The sequence below is a fragment of the Lissotriton vulgaris genome, chromosome 1_1, assembly GCF_964263255.1.
Source record: "Lissotriton vulgaris chromosome 1_1, aLisVul1.2, whole genome shotgun sequence".
NCBI lineage: Eukaryota > Metazoa > Chordata > Amphibia > Caudata > Salamandridae > Lissotriton > Lissotriton vulgaris.
Window position 1 is genome coordinate 1,516,610,287 of NC_141685.1, and position 13,792 is coordinate 1,516,624,078.

General features: G+C 41.1%; 1 protein-coding gene across 1 annotated transcript in view; it reads left to right on the forward strand.

The window, feature by feature from the left end:
* The first annotated feature begins 220 nt into the window (after positions 1–220).
* The window catches only part of LOC147750744 (transcriptional regulator QRICH1-like), a 265,829-nt gene continuing 252,257 nt past the window's right edge, over positions 221–13,792 (forward strand). Inside the window, exon 1 of the mRNA XM_086967449.1 lies at positions 221–818. The gene's annotated coding sequence lies outside the window, so the exon portion shown is untranslated. The remainder of the gene's footprint in view (positions 819–13,792) is intronic.

Sequence of the window (13,792 nt, forward strand, 5' to 3'; positions counted from 1 at the left end):
TACTTACCCTGGAAAGGAATGAGCGACAAGGTGTAGGGGTGTAATACACATATTCATAACAAAACGTAGCAACGAAAGTTAGTGAATGAATCCTGTAGTGATTATAAATACTCTCCGGACTTTGTATGCTTAGAAGTATTGTACTGATACCCTTGTTCAGACTTTTCAACAGTTAAAGTCATGGACGTTGTTTATATGTTGTTCCCTTTCCTCGTCCATTGGACTCTTCCGCGGTTTCCTTATATTTTGTCATTGTAATGTTCCGTTCTCGGTCCGGACTGTCAGCTGTTAGTTGGGAATGAGCCGGTTGGAGGTCGTGCAGAGTTGCGAATAAAGAAGACCTTCACGCGATTTAATATTTGTTTTCATTACAACACATCCGGATCGACACAAATACAGTGGCGGTATTCAAATTCAGCACTGTTTGCAGCCCGTTGCGCCTAACACTTTATAGAAACGGAACATAAGTGAACGCTGTAGATACTTCTACTACTGATTACTGAACACACTATCGAGACACTATGGCCCTCTCCCTTCAGCGCTACGCACACGCACCGCGTCACGCGCCTCCCAGCACCGGGGGCTGAGGCAGCGCAGCCTCCATTGGCTGCCAGCGGAGCGGGTTCGGAGTTCGTGACAAGATGGCAGCCGCTAGAGTCGCCGATCTAAGCCGCCGCTGATCGACGGATACCGCAGGACGTACACAGACCACGGACGTTTCCCCTTCGAGCTCCTTCTCTTCTCCCCCCACCTCCCCGTAGATGCTGCGCGCCACAGAGCCGCCCGGCAATCGCTTACGTCCGGGAAGGAAGAGGAAGGTAAAAGATTTGGGGTCGGGGGGCTGGCAAACGGGACCTGCTCCCGGTGTAGGCAACAAATGACAAAAAAAACGGGCAGCCCCGAACCCCTGCGAGTGGGACAGAGTCACCTCTAAACAAGCCTCTTCCATACCTATGTTTCAGTTCTTAGCATGTGTGACCTATCTATATCCGCAGTGTCATTTTGTGTGGCACTTGCCGGCGTCATACCTGACTCAAAGAGTAGTAGTAGCGCTTAATAGCAAGGCGTTGACCCAAAAACTTCCGAAATGTCAAGTCCTGTTTAGTTTGCGGATTCACTTTCCTGCGTTTATATGTTGAATGTGAAAGTAGCTAAAAATTATAGTACAGTCTATGAACTTTTGTACTAGCAGCTGACAAGGGCCAAGTTGAAGTTTTCGAGTCAGGCCGTATAGTACTTACTCCTTTGTGCGTCAGACCTTTGACTGTGAAATAACATCCGTTTTACCTAAAGCACTTCCTGCTATGTTTTTTACAGCATGTAAAACACCGGGAATTCAGCTTGCTCCATGTCGGGTGTGGATTACTACACACCCCTTCTTCCACTTTATTCTGACGCAAATAATTTGACGTTTCTCATGAGAAAATCATAACCGAGTGCATAACCCAAAATTGGAATCTTTCAGAACTTATTAATATAAGTAACCTCGTTATTTAATAACTGGAGTTAACTGTTTGTAGCGAAGGACCAGCTTTTGCATATGTTGTAATCAGTGTTTAAGGGATCTCAGGAAAATTACGGTAGACATTTTTTGTATTGTATGTTCGTCGCCAAAGACTTGTTAATCACGTTATTTTAGATTTTAATAGTTTAGCTACCTTATTGATTTACTAAAATGAAACATGCCATTTTAAACATGCTGATGAACCTTCTACTATTTTGTCGTCAAAATATTGAACCATTTAGCAGCAAAAATCTCGAGGAAACATACAACAGTGCTGAATGGAAAATAAACATCTTGTGATTTATCAAAGTTTTTCCTAAAAAAAATGTGGTATACGCTATGGGAGAATTTTCACTGTCAAAGAAACGGACCCAACATGTTTTCTATAAAGTATTTGAAAACATTCAGAAACTATTGCAAGAAACAACTTTTTTAGAGAACAAGTATATAAGTGGTGTTGAAGTTGCTAATATATGTAGCTTTGATTTGTGTGGCTTTCCCGTTTTATAGACTTGGGAAAAAAAACCTGAAAATGTCTGACAAGGCAGATCTGGAATGTTTATCAGCGGCGGAAATATGCTGCTTTGGGCAAAATTGGCACGTCCACTGTTAGACCTGGCATCATTGGCGGGAGTCTCCCTTCCATTTTGACGGATTGCCTCCTCTATTTTGATATGTCAGTTAAAAAAAACAACTTTATTTGGTTTATCATAACCATAAAGCATGAAGTAAAAAACAATATAACTAGCAACACATAAAAAAGTCATATTTCAGTAAAAGCATCTAAAACATTCCCAAATCTAAAAAGATCCCAATGCGGATTCCCACATGCATTTACTCCTTATCTGATTTCGATAATAGGGTGTCCACTTTAATCATCAATTTGACACCACGACAAATTAGAATATTGTACATGCCTTTCATCCAGCTTATTACCGCCTGCCTGCAGGTGCGAATTTGTAAGTCCTTAAAGTGTGCCAGTAACAGCTTCCTTCGTTCCATTTTTAAATGAACACAAAAACACATTAAATGACATTGATTCCTTACATTAGCCACACAGCCGGCAATTTTTTGATAGTTCTTTTCTTTTCCAGGTAGGGACTAAGGGCCTTATTTATGAAGGTCTTGCGCCACTTTTGCGTCACTTTTAAAATGGGAAAAAGTGACGCACCGGTGGCGCAAGGCCTTCATAAATGAGGCCCTAAGTCCTTTGTATTGTGGTCACCCAGTCTATATTCAGTAAACTTCTTTTTTAAAAATATCCGAAAGTGCGCCATTAAATAGGGTTGTGGTTTTAATGAGGTTTACGAATTTATTACTGCCCATGCGTGGCGTCGTTTGGACAGTCTTTTTATATCTTCCAGGAATGACAGTTTTTTAGCCTTGGTGTTACATGCTTTATTGAATGTAGCTCTCTCAGTCTTTTGTTTCCAGACTTCTTCCATGTCTAGTACCTCCAGAGCAGTTCGCAGGAAATCCCCCTATGTGTTTGTTATTCTTTTAACACCTTGGCTGCTAATGGTTTTCCCCTCCTGTGCTGCTTTGAAGGCTTTCCCATTGTTCATGACGAGCTCAGCTCGTCATAAGCAGAGCTCAACCGTGCCTCATGACGAGCTGAGCTCGTCATGAGCAGCAAAGGGGTTAATATATTGACTTTGTATTTCCATCCAACATAAGTAGTTCAACGACCCAGGGTCAGAAGCTCTAAGTTTCCAGCACAGTTTAACAAATATTGACTCTTTTTGGTATTCCTGGTTCTGGAGGCCGAATTGTAGGCGCACCTGTGCTGGTGATGCTCCCTTTGGGAGATTAAAAACTGCTTTAAATGTTTTTGTCTGCAGGTCATTTAAAATATTAATTTTTAGGCCGTGCCAGATTTCCAGGCCGTAGGACAAAGTCGGAAGCAATTGAGCTGCCATTACTTTCAGAAGGTGTCCATGTGAAGGGCATTGTAATTTCTTGCGGAGTTGTTTATAGGCAAAAATCAATGACAGGGTTTTCGCTTTTATGTCCATTTTTTGCTCCATAAAAGACATTCTTTGGCCCAATTTGATGCCTAGATATTCGTATGTTCTTGTTTCCTCGATTTGCGCCTCCTTGCCATACCATTTATATTTTGACCCTACTTTAGGTCCTGCTAGGCGGACCACCTTGTTTTTTTTCTTATCAATTTCCAAGCCTACAAGATTCAAGTATTCAATCAATTTATTTATGGTTCTTTGCAGTCCTATTGGTGTTGGACTCATAACCACGATGTCGTCCGCATACTGCAGATACTGAATTGGCTCATTTGCTATGTTGGGTGGGTGTCCGTTGGTCGATTGCAGATAGTTGTTTAAATCTGCTAAATATGGATTAAATAGACATGGTGATAAAACACAGCCTTGTTTTAAGCCGTTGTCTATTTTTATCTTTGCCGATAGTCTACTGCAATCTCCTAGCTTCACCCTTGCCCATGTTTCGCTGTATAGTGCCATTATTGTGTTTTAACACATCCTGCGGTAATCCCCATTCTTTTAGTGTCCGCCAAAGTCGATCTCGTGGCACTCTGTCAAACGCCGATTTCAAATCGATGTAGCATGCGAGTAGACTTGTTTTTTTCCTTATGGCTTTTTCAATTAGAATAGCCATTGTTGCCAGATTAGTAATGGTACCCATCTTCTTCCTGAAACCGGTTTGGAATTTTGGGATTAATCTTTTTTCCTCCATCCACTCCTGTACGGGTTGTAAAATGCAGGATGAGAACAATTTTGCCTCGACGTCTATTAAGGCAATGAGCCTATAGTTCCCGGGTTCCATTCTACTTCCATTTTTTTTTTTTATCCCTACAACATTTTATTAATACGTTTACATGTTTCACACACATTAATGAGGTTAAGACACGCAGTGAACATAATGTCAAATGTGAGGGTATAATTTAATTTCTTTTTTTTTTTAACTATTTTTATTTTATTTTCACCTGGTACGAGACAACAATATATTCAAAATTATTTCACATCATACTGTGATTTGATTTGGATGAACTTAATTTTTACAAAAAGTTTGATTAAGTACAGAAGAGAAAGGTAAAGTAAAAAAAAATGCTATTAATAAGGTCAAGTATATCACATACATACACAGAGATCTATAATTCAAATATCATAATAGAGAGGCTAAGATATACCATCAGAATCCACTTGTCAGTCAGAGTTAGTCTTTAAATCATTCAGTTCAATCTAAGTCCCCCGAATTTTTCTCATATTTCTTTAGCGACCGAATGCCTCTTAATTCTGCTAGAGTACACTCCATTGTTTTGATTTCAATGACTAAATACCACCAATCCATGGCGTTAGGTATATTAAGGCTAATCCAGGCCCTTGCTAGGATTAATTTGGCACATGAAATTAGTATTGATGCCAATGCAGGTCGTGGTTGATTAGTCAGATGTAGACCAAATAATGCCATAGGCGCCGTTATAGGGGAGCTAAGGATGTTTTTAGCAGCCATAATTTTTCCCACTTCTTCCCAATATTTCCCGAGCATTGGACAGGAAAACAGCATGTTCACTAAATCCACCGCATATTCAGCGCATTTCGGGCATTTGGTTTTATCTCCCAAGGCATTGCTTGTGGGCCATTTCGAGAATTTTTCTGGCGTATAGTAAAGCATGTAGGTGGTTCTGTATTGTTGGAGTCTTAACCACTTGGATGCTAATGACAAGGGTAACTTGTCATGCACTGCCCATTCATTTCAATGGAAATCTCATTATATGGGACTAATTCCCTTAGCGTCCAAGTGGTTAAACTAGATGACTGTACAGAGTATGGATATTAGTATAAGATTGAATTATATGTTTTCCTGTAAAATTTGTTCCAAGTTTGGAGTTCCATTTTTTAGCAAGTATATCACTGTCGTCAGGTCTGAGGCCTGTAAGAAATTTGTAAGTCGAGCTGATGATTGATTTCTCTTTCCTAGAATTTAAGCAATCCCAGATACCACCGCTTGACACGCTATTGATTTTATTTTTGCGCACTAAATAATCATAGATTTGTAAATATTTAAACCTATGTATTTCAGACAGACCATATAAGTGTTTTAGAGTGGGAAAGTCTAGCATGCCTTGAGAGTTGTACAAATCACCCAAAACTGTTACGCCTTTCAGCTGCCATCTACGGGATTCTCCATCGCTGAATATGCTCGGTAGGCAGGTATTGTTCCATAGAATCAGCTGAGAGTGATATATAGTGGTTTTGCATTAATCGAGAATATCCTTCTATACTCTTATTATATCACGTGCGGTCTTGAACTTGACCTGTTTGCAGTAGTTTGGGTCTGTTATGTGTAGTAAAAATTGGTTAGAGTCGCCTTTTAGCAAGAAATGGTGTTAAAATAACGTATCCTCAATATTTAATAATGACCGTATGCGTCTTACATATGATGCCCAAAAGTATAATTTCAAATCAGGAAAATTAAGGCCGCCAGACCCTATCTGATTTTTCAATACCTTTAATGATCTTCTAGCCTTCTTGTACCCCCAGATGAAGTTACCAAAAATCCCATCTAATTGTTTAAAAAAAAGCCTATTCAGTATCAAAGGGATTGATCTAAACAAATATAAATATTTGGGTATGATTTTCATTTTGATCAGATTCATTCTACCAATTAGACTTAGTGGAAGTCGATGCCATTTTTTCAGAGTCGAGATGGTAGTTTTCGTTAGATCGTTATAGTTTATAGCGTTAAGTTCTTTAATGTTTGAGGTGATTTTAACTCCAAGATAGGTTGCAGCCTTACAGATTTCTGGTACTGGTGTCGGGGGGGGGGGGGGGGGGGGGCAAAATGAGCTATTATTTGAGTTTTATGTGTATTCAGTTTATAACCTGAAACTGTGCCGAATTTAAGCGCTTAGAGATTAATAGCTCTTAGGGACTCGATTACTTCAGACGTATAAATAGCAATGTCGTCTGCATATGCAGTAATTTTTAGGCTATGCGTGCCAGTCTTGAATGGTGTTATTCCAGGTTGGGTATCCAAGGCCTTTAAGAACGGTTCAAGTGAGAGGGCAAATAGCAGTGATGATAAAGGGCACCCTTGACGAGTGCCCCTCAAGATTGAAAAACACGGCGAAGTAAGCCCTCCATAACTAATGTGTGCCGTTGGTTTGTCGTAAAGTGCACGGATCCTGTTTAAGAATCCCCCTTCAAAGCCCAAAGATCCCAGTGTGCGCCATAAATAGTCCCATCCCACCCGGTCAAATGCCTTTTCGGCATCAAGCATTATCATAGCAAGAGGGGTGGCCTCTACCTCTGCTATGTCAAATGCTGTTATTGCTGTGTTGACATGGGCTGATGTGTCCCTCCCTGTTATAAACCCGTGCTGTTGTATATTTACAATTCTGGGCATTATTGGTGCAAGTCTTTAGGCCAAACATTTTGCGAACATTTTTGCGTCTGAGTTAATCAGGGATATGGGTCTTTATAAACCCATCTCCTCTTTAGGTTTGCCCTTTTTGTGGAAAAATATTATTTTAGCTTTATTCCAGGAGCTGGGGGCCAATCCTGTCCTGCCAATATGTAATATCACTTCAAAAAGAGAAGGTATTAGTTCATCTAAGCATAGTTTATAGATTTCCAATGGAATGGTATCTTCCCCTGTGGCTTTCCCTATAGGCAATGATAGTATAGCCTCTTTTAGTTCTTTTCTCGTTATGCCTATGGCCAGAGCGGCTACTTCAGTCGCGGTTAGCTGGTTCGTTAGATTTTCTCTTAAGTAATCCTCAATTACAGAACCGTTAGGCGTACATTCCGGGGTGTACAAAGCTTCGTAATATTTAGCGAACTGTTGGGTGATATCATTTGGTTGACTATATTTCTTGTTGTCAAGTCCCGTTATTTGAGTAATCGTGGAATCCACTCTATCTTCTGCCACTTTAAAGGCCAAAATTTTGCCTATTTTGTCTCCACCCTCATAATTGGAAAATTTATATTTATGTATCTGAGCACTATTTTTTTTTTAGAAGTTTTTCTTTGGTCTTACATTTTAGCTGGCTGAGATTTGCGTAGATTTCCAGAGTAGGTAAGTTATCTCTTAAGGCTAGTGCCAACCGAATCTCTCCAGCAGCAATATCAGAAGTCAAGGCTGCATCGTTCTTACGTCTTTCAAAGTTCTGTTTCAGGACATAAGATTGCGTGAACCCTCGGATGCTTGCCTTACAAGCGTCCCATACTATTAAACATGAAGCAGTGTTTCTGTTGATGTCTAAAAATTCTATTATATGATGTTTTAACGGCAAAATATAGGACGTGTCTGATATTAAATTCCTAGGGAACGTAAAAGGTCTGGGAGGTTTGCGATTCGAAGAAATAGAAAATTCCACCATGATGGGGTTATGATCGGATGAAATGCGGGGGTAGATTACTATTGATGCAGAATTCATCAAGAAATCTGAAACAAAGGCCATGTCTAGTCGGGAGCATAACTTGTGAGGTGCTGAATAATATGTGTAGCCAGGAGAATTTGGGTGTAAGTATCTCCATACATCTTTGACATTGTGCGTCTTGCATAGATCTAGAATAGAAGCTCTAGTTTTGGACATTCGTTTGTGATTACCCGGCAGAGTAGTGTCTAATTGGCAATTCAAGATACAATTGAAATCTCCCATCACTATTAATTCTCCCTCCCAGTCTAGTAATGCTATATTTAGCTGATCAAATATTCTGTACAAAAGGAAGGGGTCCCAGACAAGGAACAAATGATTCAAACTTTATCTTGATATATAGTTAATTCAAAGAGCAAAGCTATTGAATGCAAAAAAGTTTAATTCAGATTTGCATGTATTTCCTTTCATTGGTTAGAACACATATTACATTTTTTATAAATGACAAATTTTATATATGTGTGCCCACATTCACAACGGGGAGGGGGTGAAGTGAAGGAAGTGTCAAGGATAGGAAGGGTAAAGGGATAGTCTGATTCATTCAGTGACAGGTATTATTCTCAATTTGGAAACTGAGTACATGTGGTTCCTTTAGCCAAAGGCCACAACATAAGGCTCATAAAGAGTCCAAAAAACAACTGATGCAAACAGCCAAACTCCGCTTCAGCCGCTAAGGTCTTGCTTGGGGTAGGAGTTGGAAGTAGTTGTGTAGTCTACGTTTCGACCCAGATTATAAGTAGGAAAGTGGTCCTTACAGAGCGGGTCTTCTTCAGGACAAAGAAGTTGTGGGTGGGCAACCTCCTGAGGGGCAGTTAAAAAGAAATCAATTAGCACACACCCATAGCACACACCCATCCTGTTAATTATTACAAGGAGGGCGGATTTTGGGAAAACAATTTATCAGTTGAAAACGTGTTGTCAAATTGTATAAAAGACACAAAACACATAGTGTGAGATTAAAAAAACACAGGGTCTGTTAATAGCTCACCTATCGCGGAGGGCGAGAGGGGCAGGGTCACCAGGGGCTGGAATCTCCCGGGCCAGATTATAGGTTTTCAACTGAAAATAGCAAGGAAAGGACTTATTATGTCCTATTTGTCTAAAGGTCACTTAAATTACGGGCTTTAAACAGACACATACAGGATTCGCAAACACCTGTTAAATCGATTCTTATTGATTGCCTAGGGCAAAGGTCTCAGGAGTTGTATCTATACTTCGGAAAACAAATGAACGTTGTCTAGTCGCTAGTATTGTGAAAATGATATACCTCCAGTATATTAGCATGTTGTCAAATACAGAATATTCTCTTACACTGGCGCACCACCACGCTTCCCTCTGTCACTGGGTGGCTCCACAGACTATGGCATGTGTTAGGAATGGAGAAAATGTCACTTACAGTGGCTGGAGATTCGATGTACTTTGGCAACCGTTCCGGTCCCTGCTGCTCACTGAATTCAGGGAAATCACCTGCCCGAGATACCTACGCCGCCTAAGGCTCACAACACCTGAGGATCCGATCTCTTAATGAACACTGCACTACACCCCTACATTAAAGAATGGTCGAGGGAGATGGCAAGGGACTGGCCTACACACTGGACGATGGGGGAGGAAAGGTGGGGGAGGGGGGATTTGGGGAGTTGAGGGGGGGAGGTGGATGGAGGGGACAGTTATTCTATTTACAACACTGCTTATCACTATATGTCGCTGCGGTCTAGTCCTCAGCTGAGACATCATGTGAAGAACTAAAGCCAGAAGTGCGGCGCTGGCCGCGCTCACAGGACATTTTATTTGCTATGGATGCTTGTCTCCTTTCCTTTTGTGTTGTACCAATAAAATGCTTTAAACCTAAAAAGAAAGAGACTAGAGCAGCGCTGCAACAAAGAACAAGCGGTGAAATACAAGGGGGATAGCGAAAGTTAAAGCAACGCTGTTGGCACCACTCAAAGGTGTTTCAGTGGCGTGTGCAGCCGGAAGTCCATGTATGGGCTTTTACATCTCGGGAGCCAGCGCGATCATTACTAACAGATGGCGCTGCTGCTGGCTCCCGCGAGGTAAACGCCATACATGCACGAGCACTGATAGGAAACCGTGCCACACATGCACGAGTTTCAAGATAAGTGCTGAGCGATTACAAGAGGTCCCTCTAAGCAGAGCTTATGCACTCCGTAGCGAGACCTAAAAAGATACCCACTCATACTTGGCACTGTGAGCACCAAGTTGGCCAGGACTCCTCCTAAACCTTATGGATTTTTATTCTATTCTTTTTGGGTTTCCTACTCAGCTGCAGGAACTTCGCCTTCTTATGTCATGTTAAGATACTCCTTTTATTTTTCTCACTAGCATTCATTTGTAGCATTTTTGAGACCCCCTGATTTGATCCAGATTACTCTAAATTTAGTTTTTCCTTTACTGGTTTGCTGTCATCATCAAAACAACCTGTCAAGCCAAGTAGGGGATTAAGGTGTCTCTTGTTGGTTCTCAGACCACTGATAACTGGTTGGCTGGGTAATTAGAAGTATGTTTTTGCCATCTGTATAGCTGTTCGGTCTTCTCCACTCTTACTTGGGACAACCCCAGAATAATATTTTTCTCTTTTGTGATCATTCTCCTCCAACTCTATTCTTCATTCTTCCAACTCGAGAAAATATTACTATGACGGATCACTCCTACCATTGAATTAATCTCCCAGGAGCTGTTAAACTCTTTAATATCAAAGCGACTGACGGACATATTTTCTTTTATATCCAAATCCAAAGCATTTCGATGGCTTTCCAGTTCCCATGATACATCACAGTTCTCATAAATGGGCCAAGCTGCTCTCCACGGACTATAGTCCCTCACGATTGATGTCCTTTCATACTTTAGGCTCTGCAAATCCAGATTTTTCGTAGGACTTCCTAGCACTGATTAAGTTTTATATCTCGTAAAAAGAATTTAAACATTTCATTTTTTAGATCCATTGTTGGAAGGTCATGCTTTGAAGTCTGAATACATACAGCAGTCTTCATCTCTGATAAGAACCACAGGTTCACTTCCCCATTTACCTAGTTTACAACTGAAATTATCACAAATTAAAATCAGTAGTCTTATCTCCGACAGCTTTAGTGCATCACTGATAGTCTTCAGCACAATTTGGTAATCAACATTTTCTCTTTGCATGCATACATACATGTTAAATACGTATTATTATGTTAACTTGTAGAATTATATTTTGCATTTGCATATTGGTATGCAAAGTCTCACAGTTTGCTTGCAGACCTCTACTCTATAGGAAATGTGATTAACATTTGTAATGTGTTTGGTAGAAGTTGAATAAATGTCTGAGTCCTGAGCTAAGTTCTTAAAAGATAAGCTCCACCCAACACTTTTCTTTGGACTTCGAATGTCCCACAATACAATATCACAGAATCGTCCAGCAATTAAAATTTTTCCCATTTGAACCTCTGTTGCGTTTTGCCAACTTTAACATTTGAAAGCCAAACTTTGGCCGCTGCTTCTTTCACCCAATTCAGATGGGAGAGAGGCACATGTTACTTTGTTGTTGTAGGAGGTCATGCCAGTACATCCACTAAAAGTAATGTGTGCCCTTTTCCGCTTGTCAATGTGTCCAAGAATAGCAGGTAGGGAGAAAGATAGTGACTACCAAGTGTTAACTTTGATCTGTTGAGTGGCAAACATTATAGTGCAATAATAAAATGACCAGCTGTTTCCCTTTTGTTACAGTGTGGAATTATCCAAGTCTGTTCTGTATAGAATATACAAACAAAGCCTATGATTAATCGGTGGAACAAAGGGCCATAAGAAAGTTGAGGTTCCATTCCAATGACCGCTAATGTATTTTTAACTAGGCTTCTCAAATAAGAGAATTTTTTTCTCTGTATTGTGAGGAACACTGTGGTCGCGAGAGAGGACAGTACAGGATTATCTTATAACCTTAGACAAAACAATTTGACTTTTGCATTATGATCGGCAAATCTAAATACCTGCTGCAAATCCCCAAACAAAGTTCATCTTAGGTTGCTGTTAAATGTCTGAGAAATGATTGGCCTTTGAAATTCCCACCTCGAGCAATAGTGTGGAGTTCAATATTGAATAACTAGGTTTTCAAGGTATGTTGTAGATTCTGGTTCACAGTGGCAAGATATGAACAGGACCTTCCTCCTTGTCTTGCCACTCCGATTCTTGGGTCATGATCATTTTAGGAAGCCAGGAATGAGGGCAGCATATCAGTGGAGTCTGAATTGTGGAAAGGTTGGTCCAAGGCTACTTTATACCTGAGAAGACCCTGATCTCAATATGTTCCTCAGCGAAGTATTGCAAAAAAAACTAGGGAGAAGCCCCTTTTCTCAATATGTAGCCTCCAGCACATTGCCAAAAGGCTAGAGGTGTTCCCTCAACGAGGTTATCAAAGATCAATCTGTGAGCAACCTTATTTATATCACCAGGCATTTTTGACCACCTGCAGATTAAGAATAAAAAAATGGAGGGAGTCCAAAGGAAAGCGAGTTTCCATACCCAAATTTTGCTGAAATAATCGTGTTAATCACTGTTTTCTGATCCAGTCATAAAGTGCATGAAATCAGGGGCCTTATTATGGTAAATGCGCATTTTTGTTGTTTACGCTGTTTGCACCTTTAAAATGGTGCGCCCGTCGCAAACAATGAAAATGCATCCTTTTACCATGAATGTGCTGCCCTCGGGGCAGCGCATTCCTGTGAAAAACGGAGCGGCTGCTTTACAGCAGCTCAATGTTTTCACAGTTCAGGCAGCAACCTGCCTGCACTTTAAAGAAGAATAGAGATCCCCTTGTAGGCGGGTGCATTTAGTGACTGCACCCGCCTGCAGGGAGATGTCTGGGGTCTCCGTAGGATCTCCCTCATCTCCACCCCCCTCTCTCCAGAGGGCTGCTCTCATGGAGCGAAGGGATTCCCTCATCTGCATGGGGCACTCCCCCATGCAAATGAGGTAACGCCCCATCAAGATGGCGCTGGAGCTTTATGTGCGCGAGCGGTATTCCAGAAGGCGCCGCAGAAGCGTCTGCGGCGCCTTCTGTAATACTAAAGTGCCCTGGGTTTGCGCAATGCGGGTGCAAACACCCGTTGCGCCCCAGGGGCACTTTATGTAATACGGCCCCAGGAGTCTAAACCTCAAAGTGTCCACTCAGGATCATTACCTCTGTATTTTGAAATCAATAACACCACTGCGTCAGAACAAACTGTATGGGAAGCATTTAAGTCTTACTTAAGGGGAGTACTTTCTACCATAATGATACAGAGAAATATAAGGAGGAAGAAGACAGAGGAAGACTCGCTGAATAAAATCAAACAAAAGGAGCAAGAGCTTCAAAGAGCCACACTAGAGCAACAAATCAACTTGCTTTCCATTCAGAAGGAGCTAGAGGACTTAAAAGTCAAATACCAGGCAAATCTTGATAAGACTATCAAAGAGAGGTGGGAGGCTAGTAGATTGCAGAACTTTTCCTATGGCGAAAAATGTGGTCGTATTCTGGCTTGGAAGGCCAGGTCCGATCGAACTAGAAACCAGATAACCAGGCTAAAGATACAGAGCTCTGGCGAAATAACATTTAATAATGATGAGCTATTGGAAGAAGTTAAGCTATATATGCAGAACCTATATTCAGGTACAGACAATAAAACTTCCACTGAAGAAGCAGCTCTCTGGCTGGAGGAGCTCAACCTCCCATACTTAACTAACGAGGATAATTTGATGCTAGGCTCTTTGATTAAAGAGGGGGAGGTCCACGATCAGCTCAAAAGAATGGCCAGGGGAAAATCAGCTGGCCCAGATGGGCTTCCAGTTGAAGTCTACCAAATGGGGGCTGCCATAATAGTTCCAATTCTTACATCTCTATT